Consider the following 19,906-nt stretch of genomic DNA (forward strand, 5'->3'; position numbering starts at 1 on the left):
AGTTATACTGGCCGCCATGTATAGCCTATCTTGTGCTGAAAAATGGCGTTAAAACCTAGAACAACAACAACAACTTATAATTGGATACAAATTTGAAGGTATGCGCAGAGAGTTCGAGGTGGCCGAGTGGTCTAAAGCGCTCTCCGTTACGGATCACTTCCAGCTCACCTCTGTCTGCGGGTGGGGTGGGGGTGGGGGAGCCGAGTAGCCGAGTGGTCTAAAGCGCTCACCGTTCCGGATCACTGCCATCTCACCTCTGTCTGCGTGAGTTCGAGTCCAAGGCTCGGCTGGCGCGGGTACGTGGGAAAGCCTGCCAGTAGCTTCTCGTGGGTCGGTGGTTCTTCCAGGGTGTTATACTGACCGCCATGTATAGCCTAACTTGTGCTGAAAATGGCGTTAAACCCTAGAACAACAACTGTCTGCGTGGGTTCGAGTCTCGGATTCGGCCAATGTGGGTATGTGAGAAAGCTTGCCAGTAACTTCTCGTGGGTCGGTGGTTCTTTCTGGGGTTTTCCCGGGTTCTTCCTCCACCATTAATACTGGCCGCCATGTATAGCCTATCGTGCTGAAAAATGGCGTTAAACCCAACAACAACAACAACAACAACAAAGATTTGGAACCATCATCAAATTATGTTAAATGACGTCTCGCCTGCTTCATATGTGTATAGTACATAATCCATGTTGACGTCGCCAGTTTAGCAAGAAGAGTAGGTCATTAAAACCACATTTATCTTTGAATTAATGTCAGCATAAGTGATGAATTGAATGCCCCCATGAAAGCTAATGAGCATACATACAAACAGGGACTCGTATCGTTGCCGTGTACATGTAACCATGACTAGAAAACTGAGGTGCGACGCGCGCGAGAGAAAGAGAACGCATTAGACTACATTTTCACTGTGTCGCACATTGAAGGGCCCTCTTGACCCCATTACACAATAAATAACTTGTCTTTATCAATTGCGCTGAGGAAGAGAAAATGTCAATGACACTGAACTACAAGCGACAATGAGTGTTTGGCAAGTTTTGCGAAAGTAATTACTACACATGTATGTATGTATGTATGTATGCATGTCTGACTGACTTACTTTATTTCCTCTTCAACAGAGATTACATCAGATTAATCAAAGTCAGGATAATACAAGATCATGAAAGACAACAGAAAAGTGACAAAAATACAACAGTAGTACTGTGTCATCTACCGTATTGACAAAACGAAATAAATCAATGCCTGCAATTATGCAAATCTATAATCAGAGCTAACTAGCATTTGACTTAGCATGGCACCAATCTTTTAATAATTGCTTGATGATGATAAAATTTTCGAAAATGTTAATACGTTTACATTGTTATGTGCTTAACATTAACTTTGAAATAGTAACGAAAAGGAAACGGAAAACTTATACCAGTGTAATTATATATGTAGTTATTTCTACACGACACATGTGTTTATATATATATATATATATATATATATATATATATATATATATATATATATATATATATATATACTTGTATGTCTGTATGCGTGTGTGTATGTATTTATTTATTACTGACTGTCTAACTGACTTCATTACCTCTTCAGCAAAGATTACATCAGGTTAATAAAAATGCGTATTATACATATCATAAGATTATGAGACACAGCAAAGACGAGAACACAAGCAAGAGAAATACATTGTCAATTAACGCATTTACAAGATGAGATATATAAATACATAAAAGCATATAGTAATCTCTAGGAAATATACATAGACACATAAACGCACACACACACACACACACAAACACACACACATACATGCATACATATATATATATATATATATATATATATATATATATATATATATATATATATATATATATATATATATATATATATACTATGACAGAGATAACGTTACCGTGTCAATTTTCATTTTGTAACATAATGAACGAACTCACGATGCCATTCATATCAAATGACTTACTTTATCTATTGATCTGAACTGACAATCAAAACTGCTCTACTTTTTAGAAGATACATGACAGTGTATCAAAACGACGTCATCCCAATCGTGACAGCAGTAAATACTTTTCCATGATCACAGGAAATAATTTGAAAGCATTTTGAGATTTAATTGGTATTCCCGTCTCAAACCACGCACATAGACGTCATGTGAACAAATTACTCGTAGTCATCTTTTATTTTCAGCAGTGGAAACCTTAGTACGTCTAATTGTGACCTTCTGTCAGCGCGATTTTCGGTCTTTTAACATTTGACACAATTTTGATTTCATGATTGTGAATTTTATAAAAAAGGTATAAAATAGCGTTCCTTGATAATTTTCCTTTATTTTAGCAGTTAGCATTAAATTTAACCGACTCTAAAGTTTTGTTGGAGAGCGTGCATTTTGCTTTAACGCTTCTGCTTTCTTACGCTTATGCTTATTACCTCCGCACTCCCAATTATGCATGCACATGAGTCGGAAAGGGGACATGATATCATCGAGAAAAACATTTATTTTGCGCAGACTGCGTTTTAACTTCGTGAGAGACTGATACCATATTCTACTGTTATAAATCTGTCATGCAGCATTGTACAAAAGTCAGTGCAATATTGTTGTCTGGAACATAGTCTGTTTCCATCAGATTTAACTGGTGATAGTCTGTTTCAATCAGGTTTAACTGGTGCGCGATTCCGCTATTTTCAAAACAATAAATGGTCAGACATGACAAGCACTTTAAAGGAGTATTTCTTTACATTACTGGAGTAAAATCCTTATAACTGGTAATGTCCAAATTACTTCCATTGTGCAATACACAGGCAAAAGTCCATCAGTTATTGGCACCACCAGCATTACAAACATTTAACCAGACATGCAGCTGTCCTATTGGTTTTAAATAACACAAGGGTTTGATTATATTCGTAAAACGTTTAACTTACTGTATTTCAAAATGTTTTCATTATACGATGTCTTTTAAACTATTTTCCAGTTTCAATTGATCGTCTCTCATGGTAGGAATGTGATAAATCACGTACAGTTCCAAGCAGAATGTTCTTTGCAAGTGTGTTGGTCAGTACAGCTACGAGCGATGTTTGCAACTAACAAGTTGACATTTCGATATGACATGGATGTTATTTTGCAACTTTTAAGGTACATGCAAATATTTAAAGAAAGATTTTTTTTCTGGTGATTTCCAAGTGTTCTTAAACCAGGTGCTCATGCCGTAGAGTTGGAGCTGCGTATCTCTGAGTTATGAAATAATGACTCGCAGAACAAAGAATGCTCTGCTATTTGGTTAGCACCGAAGGAACAATAACTGCTACTGGACATAAAACAGTTGTCGCACGATGAATTTTGTAAATACAGTACAAATGGTAATTGTTGTACATGGGATATATTCACGATACCCTTCCTCCCAAAGATGCATTTCGTTTTAATTAATCATTTAATCACTGTGCTGACACTATTATTATCTAATGCATGCTCAGCCAAGGCGTTTGAAGGTTAGCAACCGTCTGTAAACCAGTCAAAAGTATAAACACCAAAAGGTCCATACTTGTAGTCAGTGATGTACCTGATAATCATAAAAACTGTCGAAATGAGCGTATGGTTGAATGTATGGGCAATAGTTCAGCTGGAGGGTGGAGGGCGCGGGCGTAATGATGCAGGACATTCGATTTAAACACGGAATACACATTGGGATTTTGATTCATAGTAAATGTTTCAACATCATGGAGCCTGGTTGTCAAGGGTAAATTTAATGGCACTTGATCAAGTTACGTAGCTGTATCTAAGTGACTTCCTGGTCGTCATTTGGGTAAGTACTGTTCATTCACAATGTTAATGATCTCTTCTGAACTTACGCATCGTATGAAAACACAGATTTTTTCAGGGTGCAGGTGTACCCATCGTCGCTAGCCAAGGTTCCGATATGTTAACCCTATCTATACCCTGGTGGATCGATATGATATTTCTGTGCTTCGGGTATGTAATTTTCATTGGATGCGGCGGAAAGCAACTGCATCCAATTAAAATTAAGATGTTCAAATTTGAACACTTTTCCTACTTAATCGAGACAAGAGGAGCACAACTTGAATGGACTCATAAACAAGCGATTCTTCACCGCTCTGTGTTTTCACAAATACCTTTCACCTAAATACCCTTGTAATGGCTTCTCCCTGGTACGTAGTCACACTTTCAATGTTAAACTTAGAAAGTATCCTTTGGAAGTCAATTACTTCCACCATTTTCGACCGATGTAAGATAGACCGCTGTTACACGCTACTGATTAGTTGGCATAACATACTAAGGGAGGCAAATCACTAAATCTAATAGATGTCGCTAGGACAAAGCACTAAAACATCTGCTCGATCCGCCAAGGTGTTGATAGGGTTAACATATCAGAACCTTGGTTACGAAGATGATGTATACCAGGCGCACTGACACACTGGATACCTCTCTTGAGTGTCAGTTGTAAATCCATGAATTCCAAACAAGCCACATTAATGATTACAAGTTTTAATATTATATTAGTTAAAATATCCGGTAAGGTAAAATCCATGGTTTGATGCTTATCGTGCACATATCTTCAAGTCACGAGCAAAAGCGTACTCTACTGGTACCATTGTTTTCCGCTCAGAATTACGCGCTGAGGAATAATAATGTTTTGAAAATTTACTCACTTGGCCTTGCATTTATCAGCAATACAAGAAGAACTCAAGTATCGTGTTATTTGGATGTAATTATTATTGACGTGCATTACTTACAGCCTCAATTCTTCTTCGCAAGGAACGTATCAGAAAAATCATTTTGGGCAAAGGGGTGACAATAATATATTATAAAGGTACAAAATATTCTGCGATTAAAATAATCAAAGAAGATAACAAAAACGACCGTACCTTCAATAACCAATCGCATATAACACAATGTTTGGAAACTCCCCCACCGGATATCTTGTTGTCAAAGTATCCCGGTAACATCATTAGTATCTTTTCTTTAAAATTTTGCATGAAAGGATTTCCGTGAGTGAATAATGAGTCAAACTGGCAAGCGTGACATCGATAGTCAAAAAAGGGGGTAAAATCTCCGTTGCTTATTTTTGAAAGGCATTTCTTCATCTTGAGCTAAATCAAGTCATATTTGATAACATTTAAATGCTAAATAAATGTTCTTCTGATTTGTTTTTAGGAAGGCTAATTTTAATTTTAAGGGCAATATTCAAGGTGTAAGTATTTAAGGTCTAAACATAAGCAAAACACGACTTACCTGTATGATGATAATTAAATATCTGATACATATATGTAGAGAATTACAGCAATGTATCATCAAAAGTCTTTATCAGAGGGTTTTACATTATTGTGGAAATGTCATCGCACACTTTTGACCAATAAACCACCCATTACTGTCAAAACTATCGATCTTAAAACAAGCGGCTAAAGTGTCTTCGCCTATTTACTGCTTCACATGCAGTTACCAGTAGTTTACATCTCTGACTTGTTAGTAACGGCGCAAACAATAAACGACCCTTTACCTGGACACTCACCATGTCGGAATCTTCATTTGCATAAGATAATGGCGCGGTTAGACATCATAAATACATTAGGGACGCTGTCTATCTCTATGTTACCTATGTCTCTGCCGTAACCGTAAAACTTCAATAGCATCTTGCCATGAAAAAGTGTGATCTACATGCAAATGCACCGTTTTGGTTTAGTCCATTTTAGCGTCAATACCTGACATAATAAATGTAAATCTTTAACTTCATTTTTCAGATACATATGTAACGACAAAAATATGTAGAAATTTTTAGAAAACAATATTTTCCAGAAGAAAAAAAAAAACTTTTTTCTTCCTCTTTTTTTCATGTACTAACTTGATAACCACCTCTTTTTCAAAAATGAAACGTCATCGTCATCGTCAAACTATTTTCCACTCCTAACAGCTATTGTTCCACTCCTTACCAATTTCCGGTGGCGTGATTGGTCATGTGGTGACTATGTATTTTCCCCCATTCAGATTATTACCTCTCTTTTTAGTATCATCATTTCTTTTATTTAGTAGAGAGCCGCAGTGGCTTAGTGGCAAGCGTGCCTGACTCACACTCACTGGGTCGGTCCCCAGAGTAGAATCCTGCATTAACAAACTTCAGGGTGTCTATGTCCAAATCAGTTTACTCACAGTTCCTTGTCTCTTAAATCTTTCATATGTGCTAATGTGCAGTGGAACAGAACCAACCAGTTCTTCAGGAACTCAAGAACACTAAAGTATTTGTTTCATATGCACAGACTTGTAATTTCTTGTGTACGTCCATTTTACAGACCTTCGTGTAAAGCAACATTGACAGTTAACACCGTTTATCCGCGACACATAAAACCGGTATGAGCTGGAAAAAAATCTGAATTAACGAAACAGGATATATTCTTTACCGACGTTAATACAAGATATATTACATTGTGTGGTACCAAAAATGTGATAAGGTAACGAGTGGCGAAGCCACGATTTAAAATATAAAATGTTTTTGGTACCACAAGAAGAAATATATCCGGTATTTACGTAGGAAAAGAAAAATGTAATTTTATTATATACCAAACTTGCTCCAGACTCTAAGATTTAAAGATAAAGTCACTCCTCTTCGGCGCAATATTCTCACCCCAACCCCATTTAAGTAAATTCACCTCACTTGCATCGGCTGATCATATAAATATGTATTCGTTACTTAAGAAAGCAATAAGAATGGGCTGTCCTAATTTGTCAGAGTAAATTACATTTTGTCATTTTGTTAACTGTTTGACCCTATCTGAAAACAATGCATACAAGTCTGATTCAGCAATGCATCACAGTGGGTTTGTCTTTGGGGCAATGGAAGTAAGGGGAAGTAACTTCAGAGACGCGAACGGCGTCTGGTCAGATTTCTTTATCAAAGATTAATTTCCATGTCTTAAATGCAAGACAGTTTCTATTTATATGTTCTAGCTCACAAATTACTCGTTCCTTTTTGTGGCTGTAAATACAACTTTGTAGGCATACACAACCAAGCGTCGCGTGACATTATGGGAAATCTTATATTTCCACATCTAAAAAATATAAGGATATATTCTTCACATTTTAAAATATAGGAATGAAATAAATATGATAAGTATTTCTCCAATAAGTCTCTATATTTCACACTTAAGTATATAAAAATGATAATTCTGAAACCAAAAGAAACAAATGAATAACACTTTAAGCAAATTCAAACTTTATCGTTTATAATTCGTTCGCAGTAGCGTACAAACGGGCGGGAGCGGGGGGCGGCTGACGGGGCCGGTTGCCCTGGGCGCCAGAGGCCTTAGGGCGCCAAAACCAAGGGGCACTAGAGGTCCTGGGAGCCAAAATACCCTTGGGCCTTCATAGTCGCCCAGGGCGCCACTTACCCTTACTTTAGGGGCCCCGATTGGTCTAAAGCGCTCTCCGTTACGGAACACTGCCATCTCACCTCTGTCTGCGTGGGTTTGAGTCTAGGATTCGGCCAATGTGGGTATGTGAAAAAGCTTACCAGTAGCTTCTCGTGGGTCGGTGGTTCTTACCGGAGTTTTCCTGGGTTCTACCTCCACCATTAATACTGGCTGAAAAATGACGTTAAACCCCACAACAATAACAACAACAACAACCCTTACCTTAGCACGCCATTGGTTGTTCGTACTGGAAATCAATATCCGTTGATGATGAAAACGTTTGACATGATTAAACTGTCTACTTCACGAGGAAGAAACTGACCATGTGTTTCATTATATTGAAAGACAGCTTCTGGGACTAGAATTACACCGGGATATACATCTCCTTTTCTGGCCTTCCAGATTTCTCTTTGTACCACTGGGGCTTCCAGTCATTTGACACGTCGCCATACAGGTCTAGGTTTGTTCATCCCACGCTGACTTTATTTATTTGCGAAGATTATATATCTGACATTTGTAAAAGAATGTAGTGTTTACGTTGTTTAAATTTCGTGTGCTAGTTATAAAAGAAATCTCCATGAAAGAAAAACCTTTATGTTGATTGAACATTTTGCTCATCAGTCAACTGAAATGGTCTTTATGGGAAGGTTTTTTTATATTTTTTTGGGGGTGGGTGGGTGTCTTTGCAAACTGTTGTGTTCCTTTAGTACATGTAATAGAGCAATGAAACTCATACTGGTATACTTTACTGTTATCGCTTTGTCTCATTTTCCCACATTTAAAATGTGGCAACTCGGATTTGGGGGTAATGTTAATGTTATTTGGTTTCATGTTGTGGACATATTTTTTCAAACGAAAATTGTTTTATAACAATATACCAAAATGTACATGCGATATTGAACTTCCTACCGGTGCATTTTTCAGTGACTTGAAATTTTATTTCAGGAAAAATTACCGGTAAGAAACAAAATAATTTAACCTCATATTTCACCTTTTGGAAAGCTCTTAGACGGGTAGTATCGAGCCAGGTAAAAAGCCCCGGGAAACAGGCACCTACTAGTCTCTAATAATACTATAACAGTGACTGCAGGCCTAATTTGCATATCGATAGTATTACGATTACGAATGTCTTACACTTAGTAATAGAAAAGAGCGAAAACCAGCAAGTTTTTAAAGCTCAACAAATATTATATTTCCAATGAATACTAAAACGAAAATTGACAAAGAACTTACAGTATTGCGAATTAAATCCCCAACAGACCAAAAAGTTATATCGTCAGTCCTAATGAATAAAGTTCTAATTCAATTCCAGTGAAATTCCAAATAAGATCCAGTGCTGAATAAGCTTATGTGCATGTAGTTGTGAATGTGGTAATGTATCAATGGCTGACGTATGATGATATGCCAAGAGTATTTTAATATAACACAATAATAACATCCAAAAATATTCTAGTCTGAAATCACTATAATTCAAAATAACTGTTTCTGTCCAAGAATATTATTATTATTGATGAGCACTTTGTATTTCCAGTGAATAATAATTTATATATAATTCCACCCAAAATCAAATACTTAACACAGTAATAAGAATGATTCTGCCAAATATATTTAAGCAAACTTGAATAAGCTTAAATAAACGAGAATATAAAACCCTTTACTTGACCTAGTTCGTAATTACAATTTTCTGGAAATATGTCCTTTATGGAATTTTCCATTCTAGACCATTCTGAGGTCAACAAGATAAACATTAGGTACAACATGTTCTTCATGGAGAAATTCCAACATGGTAAACCCAGGCAAAAATAAACATCTTTACCTTTATTGATAATGATTCCAATATTTAACCCAGACTCTAGGATAAATATTAATTATCTATCATTTGTTCACAAAATAAATGTACTTGATTTTGGAAAAGGTATAGTACTTAATACAATTATACACAACATATAATCATATAGAAAAAATTAACAAGCAATACAAATCAAATATACATAAAAACAAGCAGTCAGACATAGGTTCCGATTATCAATCTCTCTATTATTTTAATCATATGTTTGTGGTGTTTCAACCGAAATATTTTCAGAAAAGCAACTTCACGTTTTATTACAATTTTTTAAAGAAATTTAGATTGGATAATTTTTCTCCCAGTGTCCAATTATAAATGACCATACGTAGAAGAAAATGAGGTTGTCGGATATTGGTTACTAATCAGGGTTAATTCCTTCGATACTCCTTGACTTTACCAATTTTGCAAACGTCGAACATGCTCCATAGACAAACCCTTGGAAAAGTTACTTTACCATTTGAACTACGTATTAAACCTTGGTTACCCCAGGTTGGATCACACCATGGACACGTGGTCATTATTGTGCGCTTATATCGATTTGTATGTTGTTTACTGTTATGTATATCTATATTTTTTGTAACTCCTGGTACATAATTTAGTCTAATTTTTGTAATGTTTATTCTAGGCTGTAAGTTATACAGATTATCTTTTGTTAGATTTTTCCTACGTGATTAGGGTCTCTTTAATGAATATCAAGAGCGTAAAATTACGTATAATCAGTAAATAGATGCTTACGTATGTGATGACAATTACTAACAATAATCTTAATAATAAGACTTAATGACGACTTTGTGTTCATTTCTTATTGGCTGATATGATTTGGACGTTTCTAGAAGAATTCAGTTACTTCCTATTCGTTAGGCTAGGTCACATGAATAGGCAGTTTTCGAAATAAATTGAGTAGTATGGTCTGTCACGTTGGGTATGTTGTGAAATATGATCATAATAGAAGGTGCATAAAAGGAGAGAACTGAGCAATGATAATCATTCCTATTTTGGAGTCATCCTCATTTATTATGCTCCTGTTGTAAGTCTGCATACGCGTTTTATGCTCTACTTAAGATATTTTTCGAGTTGAAAACATTTGTTTGGACTGTTCAGTGGAAATAAAAAGTGTACATTTTTTGCGCTATAATATTATTCTGGAACTATTGTGAATTATTCAAAGGCGTTCTGGACTGTACAAATGATTCTGCTAAAATCTTAAAGCATGAATAACTAATTTTCAAATAAACAAGATTTATATTTTAAGCAAAGACCAAAAAAGAGACCCCTGATAAGGGTCATTGTACATTGTTCTAAAAGGATCTTATGTGCTATTAGAAAGTCCATCACCGAAATGACACACAAAAAATCAGACGACAAGCATTAAGTTGTCTACCTGTACTAGAAAACAGTGCCTTGACTCAGCATAAGATAATAATCCTCACTCAAAAAATGTTGTTAACAAAATTGTGATTGATTTTGGACAAGGTCAACCCAACATACAATAATACATTATCAGCATTATATAACGAAATAAAAAAAGTTTTTTTTTTAAAACCTAACACATAAATAATGCAAATGAAATATACATAACACTTTACACAAAGAATAAATGCTGACCTTGATAATACTAACTTATTAAATACCTCCGTTAAATTCACTTGTATATCAGCTCTATCAAGTCTAAATCTAACCAAAGGAAATGCATACAAAAAGAGACAACACTTTTATGAAAAAATATTAGGCGTAGGGTTTTTGATAAACAATGGTCTTACACTGTATCCATCGATGGTTTACAAATACAAAATGTTTCATTTTAAAAGTATTTTGCTGGAATTTGCATAGATGAATGATAACCGTTAAACATGCATGCTGATCAATATTAGCAAAATTATTTTTCCCGAAAACGAAACTATTGCACATTTTGATAAACGTTCAGAAACGTTGTTTCAGCTCTTATATTTCAATTTATATTTTATTGTGGGTGCTTACTGGTCATTTGGGCTAATTATTACAAATGCAATATACATAATAATTTAATGTCCAGAAATGCATTTGGGCTGGAATTTATTTATTCAGATTATTTACTTCAAATGATTTTTCTCTGAAAATGCAAAGTGTTACTCAAAAACAACATTCTTGGAAATAGAGACTTGAATTTCTACTGGAATTTTTAGTTAGGCTTTATTCTTGGATTGTATTATTGCAGTCCAACAAAAGACTGTTGACACATCATCATGACAAGGGCCACCACAGGCACATCAACATTTTCAGAGTGGTTATTTGGATTTCCACTAAAGTTTATTCAGAACTTTATTTATTACGACTTGTGAGGGTAATTCTAGGCTTATTTGGGATTTAATTCGCAATACAGTTCCTTTTTTACATTTTTACTTTGTATTCTAGGGAAATAAATTTATTTGTTGAAGTTTATAAAGCTTGTCGATTCTCATTCCTAATTAATCTCTATTAATTTTTTTAAGACAATAGAGTCGTATAATAGAGGAGAAAAAATAAAGTCAGTGCTTAGGTGGCAAAGCGTTTTGCTACAAAGAAATTAAAAGAAATGTCTTTTGAGATATTTATGATCAAAAGCAAGACGTTCAGCAGCAAGGGGAGATCATTAGAGATACGATAGAGTCTTACCAATTATGTTGTAGTCAACGATTTCAAAAGCTGTTCATTTGCACTGTTTAATTTACAGGCTCGGCCCTAGGATGTGCGGGGCCCAAGGCAGCATGCAGGGCTCAAGACTGCAGGCGATGAGCGTGGGGGCCCCAAGCAAAATAATTGCATTGCCTGAAAGCGCGAGGTTCAAGGCGGTTGCCTCGTTCGCCTTGCCCTAGGGCCGGGCCTGTTAATGAACCTGCACATTTAGCAACAGTTTTTGTTCTCAATGAGGATACAGCATATTTAGATTCAAAGTTAATGAAATATCCCTGTACATTTCTGAAAGCTTTCATGCAGTCGAGATTTTTCACTTTGATAATGTTAGCACTGTCGATTAGCTTTCTAAAATACTAACATCTATGTATCTGTTTATTCAAAGTGTGCATAATACCCAAGAAACATGCGCAAGAATAAATTGATGATCACATTTCCACGGGAAGGCCCACCCCACCCCACCCCCACCCCCCAAAACCCCACGATCTGGCCCTGCACATTCTTGGCTACATCATGCGAGGAAAACGGGAGCTAAGTTCATTTCGCAAGGACACAGAGGCAGCTGCCCTGACAGAGTAACGAAACCGCAAACATTCGACACTCCACCAACTGAGTTAATGCGGCCCCCCCCCCTCCGCCATCCAAACTGAAACGGATTGAGGTATTGACTCGTGTTCGTTGGTTCTTTGACACTGATGATAATGTAAAACCCTACAGCGTGTAAGTTTTATTTAAGGACCTGAAAATACTAACGTTTGTTCGCATGTAAACGTTTGTTGCAAAGAGCTGTCAAGTATTACTTTGAGAAATGAAAATTCCCACTTGAGAATTGTAAGGCAGAATGAATAATGACAACTAATTAAAGTCAATTTTTCAATTAGCTGAAGCATGAATCACTTTCCAATCAATTAGGGCACTTATGGATTCAATGATAGACGCCAGTAAAGAGAGAGAGAGAGAGTTATCAAGGATCATATAATGACAGAACAAAAACAAAATGCTATGAAAAGTCTCTGTGTTAGCTTCTTGTTGATGCTTGTGTATAAAGCGTCCCTCAATAGCAATCGCTATCAGGTGAGGGTTTTAATCTATACAAGATAACATATATGTTAACATGCCAACGCTATGCATTTTAGTGCTTTGTCCTAGCGACATCTGTTGGATTTCATGAGTTTATATGAGAATTTCCAATCAGTTAAGGCACTTATGGATTTAATGCCTTTATATGAAATGGCAGCTAACCTATAGTGTGTACCAGTGGTGCATTGTTATAATTGGCCTAAAAAGGGTACTTTGTAAGTTTAACATCGAAAGTATGACTACGTACCAGACGGAAGCCATTATAAGTGTATTAGAGTGAAATATATTTGCACAAACACGGACGGGCAGTAGACATATTCTTATTTATAAGTCCATTTAAGTTTTGTGCTCCCCTTGTCTCAATAATGTAGGAACAGTGTCTAAATCTGAACAACTTAATTTTGATTGGATGCCGTTGCTTGCCGCCGCATCCAATGAAATTCACAGACCCGAAGCAAAGACATATTTGCTCCAAAGTGTAGATATGGTTATCATATCGGAACCTTGACTAGCGAAGATGTATTTTACCTGGATTATCAATTTTCGTCGATTTCTTGGTCGCCACAAGATTTAATTTCAAGTTAAAAAAGCATTGATCTCTGAATTAATACGATCTTTCCCTAATCTCGAATTGCAGTAACCGAGAAAATGCAATTTTTCTCAGAACCACGAATATATATATATATATATATATATATATATATATATATATATATATATATATATATATATATATATATATATATATATATATATATATATATATTCAAAATTAAATTAAATGAATGAACAGTATTTAATGGAGTTTCCGATCTTCATGCCTACATCCCCATCACGACAGCAAAAGCCACATAAACTAACGAACCAATACTTTGACTCTGCATGATGGCTTGACTAACTGAGATAGCGTGCAGACTATGAGGTCATGACGCACATTCGTTCCCTGGAATAGGAGATACGGATATATAATTATCAACAAAATCAGGCCTCTACTTAAACAGCCGAGCTACTTTACAAGACAACCTAATAGGCAAGCACGAGCTTGTGACGTCAGTTGTGGGAACTGTGCGCGCGGTATGGATAAAATTCATCGATAAAACCAGTAGTTTTACGACATTGTTTAACTGATGTGTTTGTTTCCATTAAGTACGGTTGACTACCTCTGATACCTATTTTTATTTCATTAAAAAAAACTCGCTTGTCATTATAATTAGACATGATTTACGTGTCAAAATCTTGACAGTATCCCCTCCAAAGGGACAATTTGTGTATATCTCGATAGTTTTCATCACCAAAACGACGTGCAAGGCTTTTGTATAGTAGTAACAGCCGAACACCTGAGGAAGAATGAATCATCCGGATCTCGATTTTATATCTGGACAAAAATAAAATTCAAAAGAGTCTTTTATATTCTATACATGTATGTTTATAAAAGATTGCCTTGCTTGTATGCACGATATCTATTTGCAGTTGGTCCCGAAGTTAACAATTTTATATGCAATCCTAATTCAGTTAAAGCAAACTGGGTCGTCGGACTGCTTTGATAATAATCGCGGATATCAACATTAATATTGTTAAATTTCCTTCTTTTTTTATATATTTGATGGGTGGCGAGGCTAACACTACAATCCTAATCCGCTGGGTTAAAGGTTTACAGCCATACAGTATTAGTGGAAAGTAAGTATCAATGACACTGAGACTTCTATGAATGCAACGTTTTAAGTTTATTCAAGGAAGTCTGAACTAACCTAATAAATTGACTTACTGACTTACTGACATCAAATTATCCTTCTGTTACAAAGGAAAAGTAATCCAATGAGGTATGGATAAGTATAACACAGCTTACAAACTCCGCTATTTCAAATAAAGCAGTCAAACCCTACCTTTAGTTTATGTGTTGCTGAAGTCGTCGGTCTTCGGCAGCACTCACTCACAGGAACGTGTGGATAAATTTATTTTTTCAGTCGACTTCTAGCTGATAATCCAATCGATAGTTTTGTTTTCTTGTATTCAATTGTCGTGACTTCCTGACTGCACGCACCCACTGGCTTAGCTCCCAACTTTAATCCCTCCTTCACTATTTGTCCCCACCCACATACCGTGTATTTACCCAGTCAAGGTTAATGTTTGTTAAAGTAATTCACTTTTGCTTTTAACTCGGTATCCAGCAGCGCATTGTAAGTCGACAGCTAACAACATACTCTCTCTCTCTCTCTCTCTCTCTCTCTCTCTCTCTCTCTCTCTTCATGTATTAAAATAAGTTTACGGCTTATTTTTTAATATCCCTGTAAATATACGCATATACATGTAGCTAACAACATTTTCGTTTAAAATGAAAGTTAGTTGTAAATACTTCTGCTTAAGACACGTTCTTGTGAAGGGAACCACTACATTGTGAAAAGGATATATTAAGCATAACGCTAGTCTTGAATAATAATAATAATAATAATAGCAATAATAATAATAATAATAATAATAATAATTATTATTATTATTATTATTATTGATACTGAGACCACAATCGATCCTTTATTCTATGTGGTTTTGAACACAATATTGGCATATATGCAATATCACCCGTGTCGGAAGCATTGCAAAAGTGACCGTCCTCCCATAGCCTTTGGTTCGTTTCTCGCGTGCCAAGAAGGGTCATCTCCCTAAGAATTTTAAGACTGAAATATAGAGATCATTGTAAATGCTCCCCCTCCCCACGCCTGCTCGAGCACTATATTTCAAAAAACAGGTAACACACGTGCAAAAATAGGCTTGTCTTAAATAGCCGCAAACATTTTTCTTCGAACCGTGCTATAATGTAATTGTGGTCAGAGATATCGCTTTTTTCGGCAACCTCTAACTAGAGGGTCAGTGCCCAATTGATTATATTTTAGTGGCAGAAATCTATTACCAGTGGGGAAGAAAACGAATGCTGCTCGCAACTTTGTGCTGCCCTTCCGCCCCTACCGTAGCGCATTTTAAACAGGACTGCCGGTTCGAGAGACTACCATACAGCACATGCACAAGTCAAGTGCGTAGCAATGTATCTCCTGCTTTTGTGCAAGGTATGACAAAGCATTGCAATTAGAGACACGGTAACCAAAGTGCATACAACAACCATTCTAGGGTTTCCATTCCGTGCAGCAACCATGTTAATAATATATGCCATCTTCACGATTATGGGCATCCGCACACAGAAGAGAGTGCCGTGATCTACCTACTCTGCCAACGACAGCATCATTGTCTCCAACGTCGCTTGAACGAACTGTCTAGCCTGTTCCACGAGGAAGAAAAATGGACAAAGACAAGATCGTCGTCACCATGAGTGGTACGGGCACAGCCATATAGATTTCGGCCGCCTGCAGATAACTACGTTGGAAACCATGGCAAGCAATTCATAATGAACATCCTGCGACTATATGCAGGCTTCTGTTGTCCCCCACGTTAGAGCAAAAAGCATTCTGGGCAATTTCGACAGCAAACCTTTCGCCAACTTTATGGTAAAAATCGATGTGTGCAAAATTCCGATAGAGACACTGAAAACATCATTATTCGATTTCAAACGGATTTCCCTGTCTAGTGGTTATGGACTCTTCTCTAGTGACAACGAAGCCGACTTTATCTTGATTCCTCTGTCAGCCGAGGCTCGTGCAGCACCTCGTAGAAAACTAGGTATGTGAGAAAATGGGAGACGCCTGATGCAGTGGAGGTTCTACACAATGTCTGCAAACACGTCTGGTACATTCATATCACTTTTGAAAGATAAGGAATCCTTGCAAATGACTATTACAAAATCGTTTCGAATTTCGAAGTCGGCGAGGTGAGGGGAGGCCAGGTGATCACCTTACAAACTATGCAGTCGGTCCTGATGAGTATTTTTACAACGTGCTTTACTTCATAGCGTGCAAATCTGCTGTTGTAACTGCACTGAACTATATCTGTTTCATTTTTTCTCTGATCTGGAGCTCTACAACGGCGCAGCTGAAGATGTGCAAGATGTTTTAGAACCGGTCTCGCTGGAGGATCCAGAAGAGCACGGGCTCGTCGTGCTGTACAGCCTTCGAATAAACAGTTGGACAATCTATCAAACAAGCAAGACTATTCTTTGTGCTGTGCTTTGCGTTCGACAAGTTTATACATGGGTACAGAATCTTCCAACAACGTTGCCGCCGATTGAATAAAAATGACCAAATCAATCCTGGGTATGAAATATAAAATCACTAGTATGCAGTATAAAATGTCGAGTTAGCAAAGCAAAAGCCATGGTATGACAAGCAAATTCATCGAAATCTTGGGAGGGGCCTATTGGAAACGTTAGAGGAGTAGTCGAAATACTAGAAAAACTAGATGACACCTCGACGCAAGCTATGCCAGAAACCAATCCTAGAGAGTGGTACCCTCTGTAGCAAGATAGACGTACAAGAAGCAAAGAAAAGGTATGGCATTGGTGGCCGGTTGCCTCTACAAGATCGCGAAGCATTTGGCACACGTCGTGCTTACCGCCACTATGAGAATGCAAGTGCTCGCCTATCTGACTGTAGCTGCAAGCGTAACAACGAAATAACTCGCAGATTCTGCTATGACATGCGTTACGTGACAATCTATCAACTGACACTGAGAGAAGAGAAGCTGTGCACTTCATAGGTAGAATGAGCTTTGAAAGCAGGAAGGGGGAAGCAATGGACACTGCACTGACATTCGTCCTTGTTTGGAAGAAGATCGCAAATACATGGAAGGCATGCGTCGTGGCTCCGGCAGTACCAACAACGGATGGTCCACTTGAGAAAGACCTAACCGTGATTCCGGCTTCGAATGTGCCAGAAATATGGAAAGGCATCCTTAGCACACGGAGTAACATGTTGAACCAAGCTTTTCGTGAAGCGGGTGTTTTAAATTACGGTAGTTTGGCGAAAATAAAAGCGCTAACGCAGAGCTGCATTGGCGTTGCTGGATCCCCGAGAACGCTTGCCAAAATTCGAAGTAGCTTTGACCAAAAATATAGTACAGGGCCTTACAAGTGTAAAACAATTCGCGGTAGAACTGACACAACTGCGGTATAGTGACACTGCCAAAGCCCAGGACGGCGTAAAGTGGGCTTTCCTAGGCCTTTTTTGTTTGTTTTTGTCTTAAAATTCCTGAGGTGCACCCTTTTTGACTTGGTGGAAACATGCTAGATAAGTTCAAAATCATAAAGCGCACCCCCCCCCCGCCCATACTCTCGAAAATTAAAACTAAGGTTTTGGCACGACCAATAATAATTGGCGCTCAGCATTAAGAGGTTAGTGTTAGGACTGGTCGGACTGGTGTCAAGAAAATATGACTGGGTTGGACGTGATGCTACATGTCTGCGGCATGATGCCCCAGTGCTAGACATCACTATAAACTGCCACAATGCAGACATCGTAGTGATGTGACTGAAAAATTGTTAAAGCTGCGTTAAAAATCCAAATATTACACACACACACACACACACACACACACACACACACACACACACACACACATATACATACATACAACATGTTAAACAACGGAAAGAGCAAAACAATAGCGTATGTAATCTGATTCCGTTGTGTGGAACGGTGATGAGTACAATATGACTGAGATATGACCGCATGCTCTATATAGTATAGTATGACTGATATGTGACCGCATGCTCTACATATTACAGTATGACTGAGATGTGACCACCTGTTCTACATATTACAGTATGACTGTGATATGACCACATGCTATACTTATTACAGTAGGACTGAGATGTGACCAAATGTTCTACATACTACAATATGACTGACATATGACCGCATGCTCTACTTATTACAGTATGACTGAGATATGACCGCATGCTCTATTATTACAGTATGACTGAGATGTTACCACATTCTCTACATATTACACTATTACTGAGATGTGATTGCATGTTCTACATATTACATTATTACTGAGATGTGACTGCATGCTATACATATTACAGTATGACTGAGATGTGACTGCATGATCTACATATTACAGTATGACTAAGATGTTACCACATGCTCTACATATTACAATATGACAGATGTGACTGCATGCTCTACATATTGCAGTATAACTGAGATGTGGCCGCATGCTCTACTATTACAATATGACTGAGATGTGACTGCATGATCTACATATTACAGTATGACTGAGATGTGACCACATGCTCTACATATTACAGTATGACTGAGAATTGACCACATGATCTACATATTACAGTATGACTGAGATTGAGATGTGACTGCATGATCTACATATTACAGTATGACTGAGATTGAGATGTGACTGCATGATCTACATAGTACAGTATGACTGAGATGTGACCACATGCTCTACATATTACAGTATGACTGAGATGTGACCGCATGCTCCACATGTTACACTATCAATGAGATTTGATAAATTAACAAATGTTACTAATCGTATAATCCTGATTTAAATTAAATAAAAATAAAGAAATTAAAGTCCGGGTTGTTTTGTGGACTTCTTTGTGGCGACTTTTTATCTTTTGTTTGGTCAATTCGATTACTGCATTATCAGAGTTAGATTCAAAAAGAACGTTCTGGTTGGTTGAGTGTTTCATAGTGAATGGAGTCACCTTGCGATCAATTTATGAAAGATTTACCAGCTATTATATAAGCAATAATATACTTATTGAATTATCTTTCAAATTAAAATCAAGTTAGTCAGAGGTCTAAGAATAGAATTTAATTGATAAATTAACTGTAATACTCGATCAAATAATAACATTTTGGACTAAAACGGTCACTATTAGTATCATCAGCTAGAATCTTACACGTTAGGAAACTGTATCGAACGCGAGGCGCCATTGAATATAATAATAATTTATAGAATGCGTGTTAAATTGTATAGTTTATGAAACGACTGGTG

The 19,906-nt window shown here is 37.0% G+C and overlaps 1 protein-coding gene and 1 long non-coding RNA gene across 5 annotated transcripts in view; one reads left to right on the plus strand and one right to left on the minus strand.

Moving 5' to 3' along the window:
• LOC149803351 (uncharacterized) overlaps positions 1-6,362 on the plus strand; it is a 50,378-nt gene extending 44,016 nt beyond the window's left edge. For both annotated transcript variants that reach the window (XR_016420205.1, XR_016420206.1), the window contains one exon: positions 2,985-6,362. This is a non-coding gene — a long non-coding RNA (uncharacterized LOC149803351). The remainder of the gene's footprint in view (positions 1-2,984) is intronic.
• The window catches only part of LOC149803349 (sulfate transporter-like), a 123,266-nt gene that overhangs the window by 92,628 nt on the left and 10,732 nt on the right, over positions 1-19,906 (minus strand). The gene's annotated exons all lie outside the window — the stretch shown is intronic.

The sequence above is a fragment of the Sinohyriopsis cumingii genome, chromosome 3 (assembly GCF_028554795.1).
Source record: "Sinohyriopsis cumingii isolate HCF-2022 chromosome 3, ASM2855479v2, whole genome shotgun sequence".
NCBI lineage: Eukaryota > Metazoa > Mollusca > Bivalvia > Unionida > Unionidae > Sinohyriopsis > Sinohyriopsis cumingii.